This window comes from Triticum dicoccoides, chromosome 2A (assembly GCF_002162155.2).
Source record: "Triticum dicoccoides isolate Atlit2015 ecotype Zavitan chromosome 2A, WEW_v2.0, whole genome shotgun sequence".
In the NCBI taxonomy this organism is placed as follows: Eukaryota; Viridiplantae; Streptophyta; class Magnoliopsida; order Poales; family Poaceae; genus Triticum; species Triticum dicoccoides.
Window position 1 is genome coordinate 741,900,009 of NC_041382.1, and position 12,037 is coordinate 741,912,045.

Sequence of the window (12,037 nt, forward strand, 5' to 3'; positions counted from 1 at the left end):
AAATTTTATTCATTATTTGAACTCCACGAGTTACAGTTTTGAGGTAGAGGCCATTGTATGTCCTCCAGTAGTGACCAAGGTAGATCCAGCTGTCCTCACTGCAAATGATCACATTTATGGATGTCATCCTAAGGAATTTTTGCTTGTAGGCGTTAGATGTTGTTTACATTGGAAAATACTTACATATCACATGGCTCATTCATGTTGTAGGCATATATGATGCTCCAACCGAGTTCTGGGACATCCCAGTCTGCGAAGTGATTATGGAGGACTTTCCGAAGCGCTTTTAGTACCAGGGTCGTGTTACCCTCATGTTTGACACTCATCTCATCATCATGGATGCTTGTCTCTGCTGGATCCATAACAACAATAGTTTTCTCCTCAACGTCCATAACATAAAAGGAGAATCCATCCATCAACGGTACAAGAAGGAACAACTGCACATTCGCAAAATTCGAAGCAATCATGAGTCGGGGTATGTATTTTTTCTTTCTGATTTAGTGACATGACATATATTCCATCTATAATCTACATACCTTCCTTGTCCATTGTAATTTGTATCCAAGAACATACTCATCCATCATACTTGCAAGCAGTCCATAATCCAAGGCATCCGAGTTTTCCATTAGGTGTTCCTGTTTTTTCCACAAGTTCGACTCCTGTTACAAATTGACTCCATGTACCTAGGAATCATTCAAAGAGAAAGTTTCTATACTACTTCATGTCAAGGAAGTTGCACGTACCACAAATCGGATGTCGAATAGATGCCTCCACCTTATCTTCCATTTGCCGTACATTCGCGCATCTTTACTAGTCAGCATACGTGAGAAGGCTGCCCAGCCAATTGTTGTCATTTCTCCATCAGGACCAAACTCATGTATGAAATCATCCCCATTGAGTAGGACCAAGGTCATGAATACATGCTTGAACCATTTCCTGCAAACATTTTATACATAGGTGTGGCATAGATGTTTAGTCATAGAAAAGAAATCACTTGTACTTTATAAAATTGTCGTCTTAGCAGTGCCCACCTGTCGCGATCACTCCTCATACTATGAACCATATTTTCATAGGATTGCAATACATTTCGTGCAGTTGGAATTTCATGACCTAGGCCAGCTCTCCCAGGGAACACACTACCCATCTCACCCTTCACATCAGGCCTTGCTATCCCAATTGGTAAGCTCAGATTCCTTGACATTCTTTCCGAAACAGGTCCTGCACAACCAACTTATTATTCTTTGTCACTGAGTAACCCGCAAAGTTATTGAATTACAAATTTTATTTTTGTAACTCCTAATTTATTTCAACACATCTTTTCACCTGTTCCTCTGCCCGAATTATGAATTGTAGCTCGCGTGTGAAACAGGGGATCACTATCCAGCTCGACTCGACGGTTATCACAGGCAGCTGCGTTAAATAAAATCTTAGTGAGATTCTCCATACATCAAAGGTGCACGGTTCATTAGTGCATAATTCAATTCTGGTGTTTTACCCAAAAAATGTCACCACAAATCATATGTACATGTTGTTCTGTTCTCCCCCAGGCCTGATACTCCCCTTGAGCTTCCTCCAACTTCCAAAACTGCCAACAATTTTTTTATGTTTTCTGCCGTTAATATTACGAGTAAACATGATTCATTTGGCGTAGAACCATAACTCCGTTCCATTTCTCTTTGAGGTAATTTACCTGTCCTCCCAGGGAAATTGTATCCATCATGCACCTTGTGGCGATCAAGCCTCCCAACAGTTTCACCAACATCATCTCCATCAGCTCCCGTAGTAACGCTAGCTTGTTCATGACGTGACCTACCTGCTGTATTCCAATATGAATTGGGTGTTGGTATAATATGTACAACAAAGAGAACACATGTAAGTTAAAGTACATGGTCCACATATGTACTCACCAGCTTCAATTTCTGAAGAAACATCTTGTCCTCCTATAGGTGATGCATCAAGACTCCCCTCAACCATCCTGACAGTCGTATTTGCCGATGGCACCCCATGTACTTCCCCATCGTCAATCCCTATAAATTTTCGATCATCAGTCTCCCTCATAGTTTAATGTGATGGTCCAAGAATCAAATGAAAACATTTTCAAAGAATTTGTAGTGGCCATACTTGTGCGTGCAGGACCTCCATTGTCCTCAGCACTAGCAATATTCCCATTATCACTGCTCCGGTCACCCGAGTCTGAGCTTTCCGAAGGACATATCGTCTCAATTACATTTGAGAATCTTACTCGTCTACTCTTGACTGTCATCTGCCTTTTCTTCCTTTCATGATCCTTCATTTTTTCGTCTGCCTGACATCATTTTGCCTCGCAGAGTCTCTGCTCCCTGCGAGTCCAACAAGTGCATTTGTCAGAAGATTGTTCATCTATCCACTTTGGATTACAAAAGTATTATGAATACAGGCCCGTCGCTGAACGTACCCCTCATTGCTGAAGGCGTAACCAAGTCAAGGTCACAAGGGTAGAAGTCGTCCAACCTGGTTTGTACCCCTGCATGTCCCAAACCAATGAATTCAGTAACTACATTCTTTTCGGTCATGTGGTTAGAACATTCTAAGTTACATCATAATACTTGTCGGTTGCCCTATCAATGCAGCTCCTACATGCCTAGCAGCATGAACTGGTGCTTCACCACCAAACACCGCCGTTGCCTCCTTGACCTGCTCGGCTGTGGCTACACAAAACAGAGTCATGCATCAGTTAGTCTGTTGCCACGCTTCATCAATTTCTAACACAACGGCTACGTCCTTACTGCTTATACTCACCGTTCTGGTTGTAAAGTGTCTGGTACAAATGAGCAATCCCATTATCCACGTGTACTTGCTTGTTTGCCTTCTGTTCCTCCTCTTGCTGGCAGAGTTTTGCTAGTTCCGCATCTTTCTGCTGCTGCTTAATTTCTTCCTTCTCTTGTTCCTCATGACATTTCTTCGCGAACTCTATATCCTTTTCTTCCTGCTCCCTCAGCCTCCTATCAGTCTCGACCAGCCTTTCATGCTCGGTGTCAGCTCAAATTGCATTTACAACATCATCACTGCTATCACCGTCGATTACATACACGGTCCTTTGCGATGCTCTGATCAATGCATGGGATACCTCTTCCTCCACATCTGCATTAATGTACAAATGTCACTCTTAGTTAGTTGTTAATAATTTCTTTTACTACTGCATGAGATTTCAGAAAACACAATTAATAGCCTACTAGTTTTAGTTACTCACACTCTTCATACAACTCATGTTGAAGCTGGGTCGCGCACTCCTTGTCAATGTCCACGGAAATGGTTTGTTCTTTGCGTGGCCCATGATCCTCTCGCTTCACAGTTGCATTAGTTGAATTTCCATGCAATCTTCCCACATCTACTGCACATAGCTGCATCGTGCTGATCTCATGTAGTATCCCATCTATCTCATCTGCATCACATGACAGACAAGTGAAATTGGTTATGAGTACTTTCTATTTCTCCAACTTAGAATCAGGGACAGCCGTTCTGTCTGATACCCATATTGTGATCCACGACAGATAGCCCAACAACAATGGCACTAGGGGCAGAGGTATCAGCAGGAATGGCCGTCACAACATCCGCTGCTGCCACAGTCGCCCGCATCGTAGGTGCTAAATGTCACCAAGCCACAACAACAAGATATCAGTCAGGAATAATATCGTTTCCGAAAGCACAGACCAGTGCATCAACAAAGCATACCATCAGCATCCCGCACATGGATCCCCTGTTGTGGCTCAGTGCGGAGGTTATCTGTGTGGTGCAAACACATGTTAGCACCTCACAACATGAAGGAAAACATAATGCCAAACTAGGTGTTCGATTTGCTCACCTTGTATCCTTAGGTTACGGACAGCGTTCCTGGAACGCCATTCACCACGTGCACGCTCATCCTCATCGCTGTCTGACGATTCCATGTCTGATTCTTCTACAGAAACCTTCTTTCCCTTGTCCTTAGCACTCAGGCATGGAGAATGCCGCACAACTGGCACCCCCCTGGTCGGTGCTGTCATAGCCACTTGTGCCATAGCAGTAGTTTCTGGAATCCTATCGATATCTGATTGTTCAACCATTTGTACCACATCATTAACTTGTGAAACCAGGTATCCGCAATTCAGAATGGAAACTGACTTACTGCTAGTTGGATCCCCTGTTTCATTATGGGTGTCCTTGGCCATGGAACCAGTCAGAATAACAGTACTGTCATTGTCACCAACTTGACCCACCTCTTCTACATTGTCCTGCAGAATTTTATTTAGTGTTTAAAATTTGTTTCATGTCACAACATTGCCAATTAAGTACTAAGTGCCAAAAATTGCACTCACAAGTGAAATGCTGCCTGCCATTAGCGGATGCCACGTCAACTACATGTTTCTTATGTATCCTTCGGGTCTAGTCTGTACCAAAAAATAAAAAACATGGCACAGTTTCATATCAATTAGTCAATTCTGATCCACATTATGATTGCTTCTCTTAAACTGATACTTACTCTGTAAGCAGCAGGTTTAGCTTTCAGAAGCTTAATCAACATGGCTACTTGATCCTGTGTGTAGGCTGCAATCCTGGGCGCCATGTTTGAACACAAATTGTGCCTCCCAAAGTCCAACCAATCTAGGACAAAGTAGTGGACAAAAAGATAGTACAAAAGACATCAAGCTTTCTGGGATCACAAAAACAAAAATGGGACAGGAGAATGATTGGATCAGAAAGGTAAATTCCAAGTACTCACGTCCAAATAAAGTGGGCATCCACCGAAGATGGAATGGTCCATGCCAGATCCTATGTCGCCATGCAGCCTCATTGCACCCCTCCTAGTATTCTCAAAAAAGTACGCACCCCAGTTGTACGTCCCAATCTGTGTTGGATCTTGAACCACCAGCAAGATCTCCACAGGAATGGCTTGAACTGACTGCCTGGGAGCCATGAATGTTGCGCAGACCACAATGGTCATAGCAACCATGAAAGCAACCGTGTCTGCCCTGTTCATGCAATAGGGGTTGATTCTGCAAATCATCCCTCTGCGGTCCTGCACACTAACAGCCCCTGTCCCTTCAAGCTGCAAGAACTTCCTGATGGTGGCCATCAGTTCCGATCTATGCTGCGGCACTCCAACTCCACTAGCCTACCTCTACCACTCACACCAAATATCCTAACCGCGTCCCTCGCAATGATTCTTCGCATTTCACCATCAAAAAATACGAAAGTCATCGTCCTTGGATGCACTCTAGCTAGTAGAGAGGCGTAGAACTTACGATCTACTGGACCGGCATACCGATTTGTGAGTAGACCTGTCAGTCCAGTGGGGATAGCTATGGTGTAGAACACTGGGCCAATATTTGCGAGCGGTGGGGTGGCAAACATGCTCGCGTACGTAGCGCGCCTCCGAAGCTCCACCACAGGTGCTCCATGGCCGGACACCACCACGGCCAAGCTCCCCCACTTCTTGTTTCTTTTTCTCCGGCTAGATCCGCCGCCGTCATCCACCTCATTCACTGATCTACGTCGTTTCCGGCTACCCGGCGTTTCATCGGTCGTCATCGAGCTCCTGCATTCAAAGAAACCAGGCCGTACAGACCACCACATGTCATAGGTGAGCTCCCAAGTAAGAAAGATGGTGAAATAAGAGAGAGAGGGCGGAGCATATTAGAGGCGCCGTCGTCTGCGCTCGCTACTCACCACTGAGCCGCTTTCTCATGGTGGCCCACCACCAGATCTACGGTGGTTTCCCAGCCACACCTCACTCTTTCTTCTTCCTGATGATGAGTGGGGAAGTGGGGAGGGGAATTCACTGCTCAACAGTGCACCCCAAAGTGGTAAAAAGGCTCCCCTGGTTTCCACCAGCCCACCTGCCCTCTGACATGAATTTACAGCAGTGGTAAATAAATTAATTTTTTTACCAACATTGCGGTGGGATACAGATATTTCTGTTTCATCTAGCTGGGCGGGAAGTTTCCCGCGCCCACCACTCCCATCCCCAATTATATTGTTTCCCTAATTTTCCCACAAAAACAAACCGTTATTTTTTCACTTTATCCAAATTTCATTATTTTCAAGTTGAGTTCACATTTTAAAATATTTGCATACTTCTTTTTTGGCACCAGCAACATAACTGGAACACTTACTAAAGCTGGTAATCAACATCTGATCGGACGGCCACTTGCCACAAATGACAAACACATAGGATGTTTGGCATGGAACAGAACAGGAAAAGGTTAATTGCTTGTCCCACGCCCCCCACCATCGTCCTCGTACTGCTTCCAACACCAGAAGCGAGACATCCGGGCGCCCCATGCACAAGAACAGGAAAAGGGGCCCACACATGCATGCAGACTAGTCTTCCCTTTCATGCATGCAGCATGCAGCTACCATGTGCTGAATATTAAATTGCTTCTCCCACGCCCACACTAAACTTGTCCACAAACCAGCCAGTAATCACCGGTGTCAATGCTTATAATATAATTAGACAGCAGTTATTATCATGTTGGTCTTTCAATATTAGCACTAGCAACACACCCAGCTACCATACAGACATGCATCACACCATACCACACATGGTTATAAAAAATACTCCATCAGCCACTAGCGGTAGGTATAAAATTTAGCTAAACGGTACTAGAGGCAAGCCTAAGCTTCTATGTTATACTATATACTGGCGTCGGCTAGCCCAGCCGTTGACGCTTCGGTGGCGCAATATCTACTTCTTCCTCCTCCTCCTCCTCGTCGTCGTCCGAAACCCACGCCAGCGCCTGAGATTGATCGCCATCGTCAGCTCCAACCGGATCCGGGACGCCAATCCAAGTGACACCAGCAGGATCATGATCTCCTGAACCCTTGTTGCCACCTTCTTCAGGTTCCATGGCGTCCTCCTCCCTGCCTGCGGCTACATCATGTGCATCACCACTATCCGTGTCTGATTCGAGCTCAAAGGCCGCCAGTCCCTGCATTATAAAATCGGGGCACTCTGTTTATACAGTGCTACAACCAAGATCCACAGAACAAGAAACAACCCACTGAGAAATAGATAGCCAAGAAACTGAATACCTCAATGGAACCATCGGACAGATTTGACTGCATAGTCGAGAACTGGTTCACACTAGCGTTAGAAGCAAGACTGTCGCCGGAGTCCTGCAAACCAATGACGTGGCACGAAAAAATTACTAATTTGGAACAAGAGTCGTTCAGCTAGAGATGCAGCAGGGGAAGATCACTAACCTCACGGGAGCTGTCCAGTGCTTTGAACATTGTGAATCCAGTTAGAACAGAGCCATATACGGAGCTCACTGAAGCAGACATGGCGCAGCCACCACGGCAATGGCTCCCCCAATACTTTCCTTCAGAACGAGTGCCCCGAGCTAGCAGAGCAGCCAGCTATCAACCACCCTCTTTTATTCTTGCAGCCGAGGCGCAGGCCCGCCCTGGAGGTTCAAAATTCAAATTGCCCAAACAGCATGCGTAATGACACATGGCATCATGTTGGCACCTCTCACATCAACAATCTGGCCCACCTGCTGTTTCCACATTTTGTTGGACATAACAATCTATTATGACATACCAAGTAATACATGCTCACGCATGGAATGGATGAAATTTTGTTCAGGTCTAACCAGTTTATACATTAGACGGCGCAACACTTGCCTGATCCCCTGAATTTCTCTTCGTGCCAGTGAGAAGGGAAAAAAGGTATCCTCTCTGCATACGGCATCATGACATGGTTCATACTAAAAAACTAAGAAACATAAATGTGTTGATACCAACAGCACAAGAATCTACTGGCATCACATACAAACAACATACAGGACATTTGTCTCATCAGATTTCAAAGTTCATAAACTACTACATATCCTGGCATTATGTGATAGATCATTCTCTTTACATGCCTCCTCCTAGCTCTACCGCCATTGCTTTATGGCAATTGTTTCGTCGATGACCTTCGATGCCACAATTCTTGCATCTAGCTGGCTTCCGAGGCTGCTTCGGGGTATCTCCATGGTCTGGACAAGTTGTTCGCTTGTGACCTTGCCTATGACAAATTGTGCAAAATCTGGTCCATTTGCTCATGCCTTCGTACGGAGCCTGCTCCCTACTTGTCATTGGTCATCCCATCTCTTTCTTTTTTGCTGGTGCCAGCAACCCATCCAAACGGTTGCTTGTCCTTGACATCGAGTCATTGCCCGCAAGCTATGCACTCCCCTTCGGTGTGTGGTTAACTTGTTCACCAACTATTGCAGCAGGGTTTGAATGATCGACCACGATTCCCTTGTCTGCAAGCCTGCCCTCGAGCCCAAGACCATCCCTCACTTCTGCGTAAGGTAGCATTACTGACAAATTGGACTTGGAAAATTCCATTAGATGGTTGTATGCATCCACGCTGGTGTCCCCTAATCTCACCAATTCCATCGCGTGCATGTACATAGTGAAGTGCCTATATGAAAATGGATTGTTCTTCATGCTATCCTTATGGTATTGGACAAGGTGAGCTGACAGTATATCTCTTGCATCTTTTGTCCATCTCTTCACGATATATTTTTCTGGTATTTCTTTAGCCCGAATAAAATCTAACACCTGCAAAACAACAAAAGCTGAAATTATGGACACAAACACAAGCACAACAAATACATGCAATTTACTCAAATCAAGATCAAGACAAATCTTTCGGAAAAAGCTCAGATGCTGACCTTCAGCACATGGCAGCACAGCAGGCCCATGTGTGCGAATTGTCCACACTCGCACTCGAATTCATTGCCTCCATCAAGCATAGTAACCTTGTACGAGACCCTGCACCATTTCTCTCTCTTCTCCGCTTCACTGTGGATCGCAACATATGTCTGGTGTTTCTCAACCTCCTCAACTTGATAAGCACCACATTCATATAGAATATGTCCAAACTGTTCAAACATTGCTCTTGTATATATCTTGCTCGCATTCCTTTCCACAGCTATATTCGCTCTTAGTAACGGCTTCCCCTGCAGAAAAAACACCAAAGCATCCCCATGTTTGAAATTAGTACTATGGTTTTCTGTCTGAAACTTCAAAGGACAGCTGACAATATAAGAAAAGCTTACAATTCATGTTCATTATTCTTCATAGTTCTCCTCTGATTCCCGGTCAAATTGCAGCCTCATGTATTTCTGAACAAACATGTGCATCGGGCAACCTGGAGGGACATAATTTTTTACCATATGGTTTGCACTCTCACTCCTCTGCGTGCTAGTCATTTTTGCACAAAAAACGCCCTTAAAATAAGGTTTCGCCCATTTCTTACAAATCTCAAACAAGTTTGTCATGTACGGATGAGATCTCAGCTTGTATTTGTCCAGCAACATCTCCCAACCTTTTTCAAATTCATCTTCTGTCAGCATGTGATCTATCACCTTATAAAATTCAGTCCTGAATTCACTTTTCTTTGTGTACAAGCTACCGAGTGACTCTTTTGCTTTTTTCGGGATATACCACTTGCACCATCGGTGTGTCGTGTTTGGCATAACGTTCTTGATTGCTAGCTCCATAGCCCGGTTCTGATCTGCAAATGTGGATGCACAACACCATCAGCACAGAAATATATAATCTTTATCTAACCCCCCACCCCCAAAGGTGCAGTTGTTAAGATGTTTAGTATTTCACAACATATACGAGGATATTACCTGTTAGTATGGTCACAGGTGGAGAGCCAGCCATCATTCGGAGGAATTCTGAGAAAACCCATACAAAACTATCTTTAGTTTCATCACGCACAAGGACTCCCGCAAGGAGAATACTCTGGAAGTGGTTGTTCACGCCAATAAACAAGCCGAAAGGCATGTCGTACAGGTTTGTTCGGCAAGTTGTGTCAAAAGTGATGACATCCCCAAAAAATGAGTACTGCAACCTACTGCTCCGGGTTGCCCACATCAGATTCTTGATCCTCCCCTCGTTGTCAGACTGAACCCTATACGTGAAGTGTGGACCTTTAGCCCCTATATCAGCAAACACATCAATTGTCTTCTTCACATCATCCTCGGCATGGTCCCTATTTATCTTCCCACATAAATTACGCAAAGACCTCTTTGTGAACGGAACATTATCCATCAATCCAAAAAAACCCAATGATGTTGTACACGTTTGCCAAATTCACATTGTTCTGCCTCAACTGATTCACAAGATCTCTGGTGTACACATCAATGTGTTTGTGTGATGGCCAGTGGATTGTCTCACCGAAATTAGGCGACAACGAGTGGTTGTGCGTATCCCTATGCTCCGCAATATACCAGTCATTGTCCTTCGCTCGTAGCAGCCCAATTAGAGCAGGACACTCACAATGACAAGATCTTGTGTTCTCGACCCCTGCTTTTCCCTGTGCAAATGTTTTTCCAGGTTATTAAGTTAGTACAGACACAGACAAAATAATCTCAGTTGCAGGTCCTAGTGGAAAAAATAATGTTTAACTCACCGAGCAACCACAAACTATCTCCTGCATACATTTTGTCCTCTCCACATTTAACCCGCTTTTCCCATAACAAATGCAAAATCCCTTCTCATAGGAGTACAAATTGTAGAAGTCGTAAGCCTCACCAACCGAGTCGAATGTTGTGCCGATAGCTGGCGTGATAACAGTCTCCGTAGGATTATCAGCAAAACTCCGGACTGCCTTCTCAAATGCACTGATGCGGTTTGGACACGGTGGCCTGCTCGGGGCCGCAGTTCCAATCCTCAACCTGCGACAGAAAAACCAACTTCACATTTCAATACGAAGGGACCAGGCAATCTTGCTAGCAAATACTAATTTCGCCTAGAGGATGCATACAAAAACAGACAATTATTTGTACACTCATACTAATCTTTCTCCACCTGATGTGCCATCAGAAGATAATTCTATGAAACCATAGCTTACCTCCTAAACAACTGATTTAAAATGTACAAAGACACCCGACCATTTCCTGGATACTGAAGTACACACTTGCTGCATGAGAACTAATCACATAGTTGCTGATAACCTAAGCAACACCACTACAATATGTCATGTTATGCAATATAAATAATCAAATTGTCCTACCAATTTAGTTATGATAGTTTGTAATCTGCTAAGTAGGCCAAACACACACAACTGACCTCTTATTCCACCCAGGTGCTCGCGGAGTCATCTTCCCAGTGGACAACTCTGACGACGGGGGCGAGCTCTCCAACCTAACCCCGGCTGACGCCTGTCCTGCCACAATCTGCGCATGGCCGCTGGCGGCCTGGTGCACGGATGGTGAGGTCTCCTGCTGCAACACCGGAAGCTCCACCACCATATCCACTACATGGTGCTCCGCCGCCGCAGAGGCCAGCTCCGGACCTGCCGGCGGCACCAAACTTTCGCCAACCTCTTCCAAGAAAGTGGATCTGATACAACGGCTAAAAGCAAGTTAAATCTGCAGACCAAGGATGACAACAACATAAACGAGACAGTTGCGCCGGGTAGGGATGGCGGGTGTTGGGGGGAGCGGCGTGCGGATGGGTGTGGGGTTTGCACTAGAAAGGGCAGTACGACGTACCCACGTATTGGTTGCAGCAGGTGTCGGGGGTTTGGTGCGACATATGCCAAAGGTTGACTTATCATGGTGGGGGCGAGTAGAACGCCGCCGGTGCTTGGAAACGGGATGAGGCGAAGGCATGCACGCCGGCGAATCTTACCCAGCTTCAGGGCTCTCCGGGGAGATAATACCCCTACTGCTGCTCTGCGAGGTCTCCGCATGATCACTATGGCAAAGTGTTTACACGATTGCTCCTTGAGCTGTTTCTTGGAGGTAGGAGAGGGCAAGGCTAGCTCTCTCCCTTCTATATGATCTGCCCTAGAGCTAATGGTAATTCGGCGGGACACGGGCCCAGCCGTCAGCGCCTCTGGCCTCCGTCTTCCCCGCCGACCATTGGGGCCCACCGACTGGCCTGGTACGGAGCTGACAGGCCGCGTCCGCCACGGGCAGGTCTTGCCGGCTACTGATTACTGTAGCCGTGCTTCTGATGACGCGGGCTTGATCATGGGGTCATGGCAACAGCCCCGCCGCCTGGCGGG